The sequence below is a fragment of the Rhynchophorus ferrugineus genome, unplaced genomic scaffold (genome assembly GCF_030347505.1).
Source record: "Rhynchophorus ferrugineus isolate W39M unplaced genomic scaffold, kcgeb_rfMv2 rfM3, whole genome shotgun sequence".
NCBI lineage: Eukaryota > Metazoa > Arthropoda > Insecta > Coleoptera > Curculionidae > Rhynchophorus > Rhynchophorus ferrugineus.
The window spans coordinates 112,183-124,204 of NW_027472582.1; the positions used below are offsets into that span (position 1 = coordinate 112,183).

Here is a 12,022-nt window from a genome sequence, read left to right on the forward strand (position 1 = left end):
TGGGAAAAATGTAGGAATAAAATAAAAGGAAATAATAGCTCTCTGTATGCCATGTGGTAACAATGGTTTATTAATCAACATATTTCGAATAATGGATGAAGGTAAAGCTGTAAGAAATATAATGTAATTTCTCGGGTTATTTTATTTCATTTCCACATTTTCTTAGTAACATATTTCATTGTAAGTGCTACGAATATTAAAGTTTAAATTTATTTAATTATATTTTACTATTAAAATTTCAGTAATCATTTACCCCAGCTTCTTGTTTTCTTGTATACATAATTTTTCATATTCTAAGCTTAACCTATTTTTTCGTTAAATGACTCCAATATCGTCGTACAACTGAAAGCCACAAGAAATATAATTACATGGTTACTAAACAGGTTAGTAATAACCGTAGTGATTTCAGTTTTATTAAGAGCTGAGAGTTATAAAGGTTCAAAATAGCTCGTACGACGTATCCAACCGCGAGGTTGTACTTTGGAGTTTTCCTGATTATGCTTATATTTTAGAATAAGATCAGTAAGTTTGTCATACCTTTAAAACGGTCATGGGTCATAGTCATGAGATCTTTAACTTATATAATATATCGTAAAAATCGAAAAAAATTTGTATCTTAACGATTCCATTCATTTCCAATTTTGTTTTCCATCTTATTCCCTTACTCCAAATATTATTAGGTTTTTTAATTTCTTTATTTAGTTCTTGTGTTATTTCATCTTGTCTTTGTATTACTTGTTTCATTGTTCTGTTTTATAACTGAGAATTCATATTATCAATTGTTTTTATGCTTGATAGTTTTTCTTTACTTCCTTTAGTAGGTTACTATTTTCAATTATTATCTGATTACTTTTATTTTATCAAGTGATTTTTTTGTTTATTTCATCGTTGCATCGAGCCCATTTATTTACATAATTTTTAATAGGCGGTACTCTAATAGTTGGTCTTTTGAATCTCCGAGTTGCTTTCGATAGCGAATAATCTTTGTCTTCTTCCGGACATAATTTACTTACATATTTTTCGAAGCAACTCTACAGCACATACGATGACAATTACTTTTTCATTCTGCACTTCAGAACTGCAATTTTTATCTCAATAATAGTGTAAGATACAGTAGAATTTTTCATTATTTTCTCAAGTTCAAACACAAATAATCTTTCATACTCAAAGAAATGTTCAGAATGTCACCTTCCCGACAAACGGTTGATTTAGAGTGCCACCCTTACAATGCGATCTTTACTTCCTGATTTATGTACCATTAAGGCCACGAGTTTTAGGAACAAACATATTAATTATAAATCTAATTAGAAACTATAAACCATACACTGTTCCCAAAAAAATACAAACGCGATCAAGTAAATGAAGCCGTTCGATATAATGGCGACGTTATTGTAATTAAAGTAGGTTAATCATATCGAAGCGTTTCAGAAATCACTCGAGCACGAACAGCCTTGTCTTCTATTTCGAGAATACAATTGACAAAAAACCGTCATCACACTTCCAATGTCACCTTGGACCTGAGTCACCCCACGCTCCGAACTACATTCGGATTAAAGACTTCAGGCGAGGAACCGTTTCGGAGCGATCGAGTTTTTATCGTATAATTTTAACAACCATATTGTCAAGTAATTTCAGGCAAATCGAGGTGAAAAATAATTTGAAACGCTCCGTAAAGGATCCAGCATTGATTTCAATATAAACTCAATTCATCATTGGCGTTTTGTGTAATCAATTAAATATGATATTTAATTTTAAATGAACTTATTAGAATAACTTTTTATATTGTGCATATGTCTATTATTTCATTTAAACACTATCGTTTCTACTATCTAGTAATTTTGTCTTAATAATAAAGTTATTCAAGTCTAGTAAGGTAGAAGGTCTCAAACCCAACATTAAACAGTGTTTATGGATATCAGTGGTATAGGACAAGTACAATGACCCAAGATTGCTACGTTGACACACCCTCATAGATTTATTGATTTTATCGCTTGTTTTCTCAATTTGCAATTGTTGAATGTTCAAAATTCAAATTAATGCACTGGATCTCTTCAATAATTGGTTTTAGAGGCGCTTAAGACCTGCTTCTTGGACAATTTTAATATGTTTTAGTACTAAGAAAGCATTAACGGTGTGGAACAAAGTTAAATGTATAAATACCAAGAAATAACTATTTCACCAGTAAATATTATGTATATCAGATACATATCATCAGCATTTGGTAACGACTTGACATATAATATCCATCTTTTTAGTATGCAGTTATTCTCCTTTAACCTACATATTGGGCGGCATATGGTATGGGGGTTATCAGTCCGATTTATTCATCTCGCCATTTTCGTATCTGCCGCCTCTGACAACAATTTATTTGGTATTGTTCGGAAGACGTATAATTACGAATCATTCATCTGTATGTTATTGTTCAAACAAAATATACTAATAAATAGGTATTTGTTTTCATTTCATTTTTATGTACTGCTTTGTACATATTGTTGTGTATGTATTTAAGCCCGCTTCTATTTTAGTTCAAATATTATATATCAAGAAAAAAATAATGACTTGTTCGTATTCCAGTATAGACAGAATTGACGAAAATATTAGTTTTCATTACCACTTCAAAATTGAATTTAAATAAAATGTCAAGGAAATAGAGAACGATATCTTTTAATACCACTTTACTGTGTTAATATTCTATTCATGCCTTTACTTTTTTGAGGTGCATATATTACTTCAGAGGAGATAAGCCTTTGAATTATGCGATCTATTCGTAATTATTCATAAATAGATTAATAGTTACTTTACCTCGTTGTTTTCCAAAATATTTGCGTAATGTCTATCTTTATTTGTATGTTTAATTCGAATATGTATGTTTGAAACACTTTATCAACATGTCAAAAATACAGCTTTTCTGAAGAAGTCTATAAAAGTTCCGTTTAATATAACACTTTCAGAAGTTTGCAAAGTCACTTATATCGAAGCTTCTTTCTTCTTGAAAATGGAAATTGGAAATTATTATAAAAAAACAGATTGTTCAGAAAAAATGGGATTTAAAAATTAATTTACTATATTTTTCATCTTGCTTATAAGATAATTTTGAAATCTTTCGATTGACACAAAATAATTTTCAGTGTTTCTAGTAGTTCTCACTCAATTAATATCAGCCAACTTAGTAAACTAATAGTCACCTTTTAATGATTTTATTAGACAGGCGTTGTTATTTCCAAATCAACCTGTACTAGAACACTATTTAATTTTTGTTCCGAAAAAATCACCAACAAAAGATTTTGTTGTTGAAGCATGGCCGGCGACCGATATATCGTATCGAATCAATCTGTGAAATGGTTTTGTACGCCACGCCAAACCTGACCTGATGAATGAAGAACTGATAAAAAACACAATAACGGCCATTCGTCACGGGCACGACAAGTTTTTAATTAGGATGAACCGTTCCTGTCACGGTTCCCGTGCGCTTTTAATGGAATTGAGGATTTGATTTGTTTTTGCGAAAACGTACTCTTTTTAATGGAATGTTTGTGGACAAGATTCCATAAACAGTCTAAAAAAAGATTGTGGCGGAATACTTGTTTACTGTTTATTAATAAGCTGTTGTTGTCTTACCTGAAGAATTTGAAAATTCTTGGAAAGCAGCACTCATCGGATGTCAGTCAAATCAAATATTAATCAATTATTAATTATCTATTCAAAATATTACATAATATATATGTATATAAAATTACATTTGATTCAAAGGTTATTTTAACCAGGAATCATTCTAAATTTTTAATGGAACATATTTTCATAAAATATCGAGATTAAAATTATATATAAATAATATATTCTATATTCTAATATAAACTATATTTTGCTCTATTTGATACATATTTTGTAAATACCCAGGTACACCACGTTACTCATAAATCATAATCAGTTTACACTATTTTCAAATCTCAAGCCATTATCAGAACATCTTTCTACTTTTATTACCGTAATTCTAAATAAACGAACTCGGATAATATTTACCGTATTACTATTATTACGAATTTATCAAGAAAAGCTGAAAATACATTGCGGTTAAATCATCAGGTTTTCCATATTTCAAGCTGCAATTATAACCTTTATATAGGTAGATTTATACAGATTATAAAAAAAAGTATATATAAAGTTGGAATATCTACTGACAGTTACAGTTACAAAAGGGAATACCAATACCATATATCGTCTTGCAAAATGAATTAATCACGCTTCCAATTGCATCCCCATCAACCAATCGACAGGATCACCGACCGACCTTCTCAATGACTTGCTTTTTCAGTCCTTAAATAGAGGTTCAAAGGGGAGAAATTTGGCTAAAAAGACCTACTTTAAGAGCAAAAACAAATCATCCTATAAAAAACCATGAATATATCCTTATTTCAGATTCTAAATGGCTGTAGATAATTTGGTTTTCGCTTTTACTTAGTGTCGATATATCAAATAACATGTTCTAGATTAGTTTTGATATAGGTAACAGTGATATTTGATTATTTCTTTCATATCCTTGGAGAGGATTTTGTAAAATTATTTTATTATAGCAAGAGATTTTTGGTATCCTAATTTCAAATATATTTGGGTATACCTGTAACAGTTTTACAAAAATCGACAATAAATTCAGAAGCAATACATTTATTGATGCTGCTGTTCTAAATAAAAAAGTCAATGAAGTAATAAATATTTTGTGTGAAAATGAGTTTTTAACAATTTGTTAAAAATTGTTTGTTTTGTTGTTAAATAAACATAAAATATTTTAATGTAATTTTTATTATTTCGTTTTATTTCAGATACTCAAGAACAGTTACTTTGGACAGTTAAAATGAAATAAATTTGTCCAATATGTTTTGAACAAAAAACAATAAAATATATTGAACGACGTCCTGAATATTTTCGATTCTTTAATATGTTGTTTATTGTAGAGCATATTTAAGTTGACGATCATTATTTATTATACAATTACTATTATATTATTATACAATTACAAGTCTCCCCAGCAGATTTCACGAACATTCAAAATATTCTAGATGATAACATTACAAAACCTCCTTGAAACATTTGTTAGATAGATAAGTGACAATGCCGAGTTTATTTTAATTTGTGTAATTGTATAAAATATTATCTGATTCGGCATGGAGTCAGTCGTTCATGTATAATTTTGTTGCTGGGAAATAAATACTGGATCTCATCTTAATAACCAGTCTCGAGTCGTTGGCTTATCTATCATGGCTAATCGTTTTGGGACGCCAGCCCGCGAAATTGGTGGATAAAATGGATCGTAATGTTCTTTTAAGAATAATGAGGCAGCGTCTTTCTGGTTGAGACGAAAAGGCTTACGAAGGTTACTGAAGATGTTATTATGAAGTTAATTGTTATGCATTTTAGTTGAGGAATCGAAAAAATGATAGTGGCAATGCATAAATAAATGACCAAACAGAAAAATGTATTTGTGTTTAACAATTTTTTAGTATTCTGAAAAAAATGAGACAGCCAGACAACACCAAGCTAAGATAGCAATTTTATTTTGCATAACATTATGTTAAATTTAAAGGGAACCTCGTTTATGTTTAATAAGAAAGTAGGTCGAAACAAAAAAACATATCATACACGAAAGCACTGCGCACACGAAGGAACAATAAGGCCTCCTCAGGTTACAGTATTTTTACCGGACAGATCTAGCCACAGAAAAGAAAAAACAACATGCACACACAAAGAGAACATTCTACAGTAACAGGAAAATTATGCTATTGACGGTCATTATATTCCCATTAAAAAGTCAGCTTTAAAAGCGGTTCTTTGTTCCAACATTTCTTTCTTTGCAGAGTTAATAATTTATAATACAAACTCATCATTAATAAAATTCGGCCAATTTTTATTTTTAAAATATATACAGTATTATATTTGTAATAAGCTTGAACAAATATGATATTATATATCGGAAATTGTAGAATTTCAATATTTCCTTTCACTCGTTTCTCGGATAATCATTTTCTTTTTGTATAACGTATTAAATCCAAACTACAATGTGTACTATGGCGTTTTAATTCAATTCTATATCGAATTAGATGCTTCAAACATACTTCATGACAACGTGTGAGTTTTGATTTCATTTCGTTAAGTTTTATGAAGTCAGAACTTCGATAAAATTGATAGAAAAACCTTATATGGAAAATATGGAATTAAATACCGCAGTAAAAATGGAAAAATATTGTGTACACAATAAAGCATTGAAGTACAAATTCCTTGTAGAATTATTACCATCACTTATTTTTACATTATAGAGATATAAATGTAGTTTTGATAATTAAGTTGAAAATTTTACCAGATTTTGAAATTGTTGCTAACCAAGGCTTTTCGTTTATATAAAATGAAGTTCATTTGACTTTCTTTCTACAGCTTGAAAAGTAAAAGTCCATTAAAACTTATAAAGAGAATATCTGCGCTCTCTCTAACATAAACACCGTCTACGCACATATAGTTTTAGAACTTTAAATGTCATGAAAAATAGATTTTCTTTTAGATATTTTACTAATACACTAAGTTAAATTAATTGAGAATTTGTATCACTCACGAATAGCCTCACGGAGTCGTCGTCTTAGTTTATATTAGAACTTAACCTAAAATATAATAATTAGTCTTCGTTTTTAATTCCATCATCAAATATTTCTCAAAATAACTCAAAAATAATTAGTCATTGGGTCCATTAAATCAGGATTAAACATACTCAAATGTTCAATAGATTAAAATATATTAATTTTTGCAATGTGTAAATATATCTCATATATATCTTAAACATAATATTATCATAATATCTCATTTAATACAAAGTTCATAAATCGGAAAAAATAGTAGTAGAGCGATGGGCACCTTACCTTTTCTCACTGTAATTTATATAACTATGTTCAGAATACATGGGAATTGTTACACAGATTGGGCCGTAAGAGTAATGGAACTGGCGGGCTTTTGTTTTGGAAATTGCAAAATATTGCCTGGATAGCAAGGTATAGTGGCAGTAGCGTAGGTAGTAAGCTGGATGGCATTATAAGGGAGATAAAAGGGAACAACCCTAATGTAAAGGTTACATTCCAAAAAGGAGTTTAATGTATACTTTCAGTTTTACGGGGGATATTTTGATGGTGTTCAGGTCAATACTTTATGGGACTCGAGAAGCTTTACCACTGTTAATTATTGTTTAAATATTTGAACAGGCAAAGACCTAAAAGCCCCAATTTCGAAAGTTTTATGGGTAGTTTATATTCTAAGTGTCTGTAAATAAATTATAGGCGAGTCATGTTAATATCGATTAATGCCACTGCTAAGTTCTGCTTAACTGTAATGCTTTCATGTTGGTGTAAATCTAAGAGAACACAAAACAGTTTCTTCATTTAGCTTTTTAAATTGGACAACCAATAATCAACTTTACATTATTGAATAAAAAAATATTTTCTTATACCAAGTCATGAATATAAACATTGTTACCTCTTTGATTGCCTAAATGCTCATCTGTATAAACATATATGATATTGTTTCTCTGGTACTTTAATTAAAAATAAATTTGGCTACTACTTCTTTAACCAGATAAAACATATTGAAAATGGCCCTGAATGAAACTCTTTTGGGGTGGATAGATTATTGAAGGGAATGCTGTTTTAAATTAAATTCAATACCTTATATTAACATTTACAACTTTGTATATTTTCATACTTAAATCTCCCATATTTATATCCTTCTGTTCAAAGAACAACTAAATATTTTCACGTACCCACAAGAAACGCTAAACAAAACACCTTTGTTCCCCTTTTAAAAGAAAACAAAGGATATGTGAAAAATCTCCAGTTTGATTAGAACGGCCGTACAGAAATAAATTGTTTATAAGAATACATTAAAACAAAAAAAATCGTAATAAACTGAAGAAGACAAAGCGATCGACTGTAGACAAAACGACTAAAGAGCATGTGTTTATCTCGTCCATGGGATGTTTTCATAAGTTGTTTTCACATCTGATGCCAAAGGCATGTTTATTGAGACTTTCTTCAGCGCCAGCGTCATACGGTGCTGGTGGTAGTGGCCTGGTATAAAGGAGACGGTCGCAAATACGCGTAAAAGAAAAACGTCGCTCGGAATCGAGGCTGATCGATAAAAATGATTGATCGAGACGAGGGAATGAACGACGCAGCAAGCAAAACAAGTAAATCAAGCCCAGTACACGGACAGATTATAAATCACGCTATTACAATGGAATAAATTGGACTAAACGACCAGTTTGTTTGAGGCTACAAATTGTCTTTTAATAAGGTGCTAATCAGATGTTACAATAAGAGCAGTAAGTCTAATTTACGGATGCGGATATAATTTACTCAAAACGATGATCGTATTAAACAAAATATGTAATAAGCTATTTCCAATAATAAGACGTTCACAGTGAATACATGACTAGAATAATGTTCTAGAACCAACCCATGAAACATTCCTTTTAGTTTCAATGTAGTTTTTCTTTTTACTATCAATAAGATTTTAGAATTAACCGGATGAACAAACTCAACTAGTTTGTGATACACTTGGTCTCTCAACATCCAGATATGCCATTCACAATGAAGACCAAGAATAATTTAACGCAGATTTCTTTCTTAGTTATTTTAGTTCTGCGAAGAGACATCACGTAATGGTCTTCAGGCTACGCCGCCATCATCATCATCTTAATTTACAGAACCTTCATCACCTCTGAACCAAACTGCTTAGAGAATTAACTTAATCAGCTCAGACGCGCTCTTACTAAAATTTAAATATAAATAAGAAGGTTCACTAAATGACCAGTAAAATCCAACTCGTGGACTATAAAACGGGAACCAGAAAAAACATAAAACTGCAATGGTAGTTAAATTGAAAACCACACTGCAAGTTGTCACCCATATCTAAAAGGGACCCGGACTAAATGTACCACGAGTGTATAAGTGTCCCTATATTTAAGGAAAATTGTACAAGGGGAAACTGTCAGGATAATAAGTACACAAATAAAAAAACACCAAGGGTTCACGAGATTTGAATATACGGTTTTCAAGTTCCCAAGTTGTTACACAAGTTCGGCAAAATCGAGATGCTAGCTAATTGTACAAGGCTGTTTAGAGAGAAAACATGGAGAAGGTTTTGAGATTTAAATACCAAAACAAACTCAAGACAAGGGCCGGAATACCAATTATGTGACACACCAACCTCCCAGTTTTTTAATTATTCAAGATATCGATTATTCCTCCGCTCCAAAGAGGTTATCTGGAGCGATTGTGAAGGTCTGTTAGTCAATAAACGCGTTTTCAATCCGCAAGCCAAGATAATACTCTTGAATACCATGAAACTATGATGTTTTGTTAATATTACAACATTTTTTATATATATTTATGTATATATGTTTTCATTAATATAACAACAGTTTACCTGTACAGTTTACATGTAATGAAATGTTGTTAAAAGAAAATAAAAATCTAAAAAATGTAATGTCAAATAGAAAATATATTTTTCTTATAATCGTATTATTCGTTTGCAAGGGTGGTTCAGTCACAAGATTATTAAAACTCAATTTGTTCCAATGGAAGGCTTGATGGATAGCCAGTCAATCAACCGAGCTGAACGTTCTCTTTTTGTCCAATTTATTTCGTTAAAATAATGCAATTTATAACGAACCTCAGTCGTGGATACGTGCTTAGGCGCACCCTTATCTCCATTTCAATCAATCAATCATTTCAAACGAACGATGTTAATGTAGTTTTAGTCTCTATAGCATATAAATGTATTGTTTGGATCATAGCTAACTGAATATTGTATAAAGTCGGGGAAAAAGTAATGTCAGTTTTTCCTAATAGATCGCTTTAAGATTGTATATATCTTCACTTATTCCTACTATCTAATACCATACTATAGTGTTTTTGAAACGTGATATTTCATAAAGCATTCCAAATATAGAAGTTATCGTCATTCGTTTATCCAGTAAATGATAATATATTGTTTATGATAATAAGTAGGGACGTTAGTATGAAAATGAGTTAGCTAGATTTCATACCAGAAATTTCAGTGATATTGATGAAAACGCCATTTTACATTATTTTATTACTATTTTTACAATTATACCACAGCTATTGAAGAAACAAATCGGAAGGTTGGGTCTAAATTTAAGTGAGATTTTTTACGGTCTTGAAATAATAACTGCGTAATTTTCTCAGAAAAATTTTCTCTCTAAAAGAGTAATCATTAATAAAGACGAATACTTTATCAGTCAAAAGAAAGTAAAGGGGGTTACTTTCAACTATAATTTAAAGTACTGATTATTTTAATGATGACAATCTATTGAGGAGCCGTTATATAAAATGATATAAAAAGGAACTTCTGATACACAGTGACGACTACAGTAATTCTTGCCAGACTAGAAATACCAGTCCGGCATTTGTGTTATAGTCTTTAAAAGACCATCTGCTGGTTGATGGTGAAGAACCATCACTGATCTATCTGTAGTACTGTTATCTAAAGATTTTGACGAAAAAAAACAGGTAAAACGTATTCTGTTCGATTTCTATTGTCATGATGATGGTTGGTTAAAAACAAATTTGCTTCTAAACTTTCCGAGAATCGTGACATGGTGGTAAATTTAGGGATATTTCAAAAACTTTTACCAAGCAACAACAATTAAACGCTATTTTATGCCCCGCGTCCTTTTATTTGGTAATCAGACATATTTTATTAAAATAATTATATAATATATACAATTTTTTCTACAATCCCATTTTCGGAAATAAAAAAAGCAAAATATGACGAATCCTTATGGAATCTCAATTTTCAAAGAATAATAACATTTGACTGGGTAAAGAATGAGGGACTGCCTTTATATCTAGAATGCTCTATGGGCTGTCTGTTACCTTTCAAACGAGCTATATTAGAAAAAAATAATTTACCAAGAACCCTGACTTTATAATTCTGGTGTCATATTACATGAACATTTCCTATAATCTTCATATTTCATTTACATGTTAAAAATAATAGTATATCGTAAGATATAAATGTTTTAATAATGTTAAAAATATAGAATTACAATTTTGTCACCATTTTTGTTATAATTTTTAGAATCCGATTAAATATTAAATCAAATTGATCATCTCTTGGCATTTCCGTGTAACTAATATTTAATTTAGGTTGTTTAATGTTTATTTAGTAAGCATTATAAAATTGTTTTTCTTTGAATCGCCTGAACATATGGCTATACATTATAATAGGTTTTATTAACACAACCAATTAACACCACAAAATTGTATTTTAATATATTGTATTAATATTATTTTGAGTCTTATAAAGTTTATGACTCGATTGTTGGAACGTTGTTTTCAATCGTCGATGGAGAGAGAGAGAGGGGGAGGAAAAAAACAGACCCAATCTTCAGATTAAAGCACGATATCAAGGACTACCACATCATCCGTTCAATTTAACCTGAATTCGAAGCTGACTCGCTACCTCTGCGACGTACCATCTCTTTAAATATACACCTCTCGCTCTCTGGTGGGGTTAGGCTTCTTCCTCTTTAAATAAAACAGTAAGTGGCAGTATCTGTATTATTAATAACGCAGGAAAGCAAAGTGCAACACGGAATGCACGTCTGGCGAGCCAGACATTGTTGCCGTTATATACCCGAACGAAAATAATATTGTTCCCTCACAGCGAATGCTCGCTCGATCCTCAGTGGCGTACATACCAAAATTTTATTAAACGTTATTATTTGTTCTTTTTATCATCCTAAACATTAATTAGAATTGGATAAAATACTGAAATCGTGTTCACTGGTTACAGTTACCAGATCAATTGAATTATAAGGAAACAAATTTTTGAATTTTAAGAAAAAAAATTACAATAATTTTTATAAGTTTGTTGTTTTAAAGGTAAAATAATTGTTCTAATAGATGATTCACTTATGAAGTCACTTATCTCTAGTAACATTTATTCATTAAACCCATATTATACT

General features: G+C 30.5%; 1 protein-coding gene and 1 long non-coding RNA gene across 4 annotated transcripts in view; one reads left to right on the top strand and one right to left on the bottom strand.

The window, feature by feature from the left end:
* The window catches only part of Smr (nuclear receptor corepressor smrter), a 124,136-nt gene that overhangs the window by 43,708 nt on the left and 68,406 nt on the right, over window positions 1-12,022 (top strand). The gene's annotated exons all lie outside the window — the stretch shown is intronic.
* LOC143193171 (uncharacterized) overlaps window positions 1-12,022 on the bottom strand; it is a 37,362-nt gene that overhangs the window by 659 nt on the left and 24,681 nt on the right. The window lies entirely within an intron of this gene.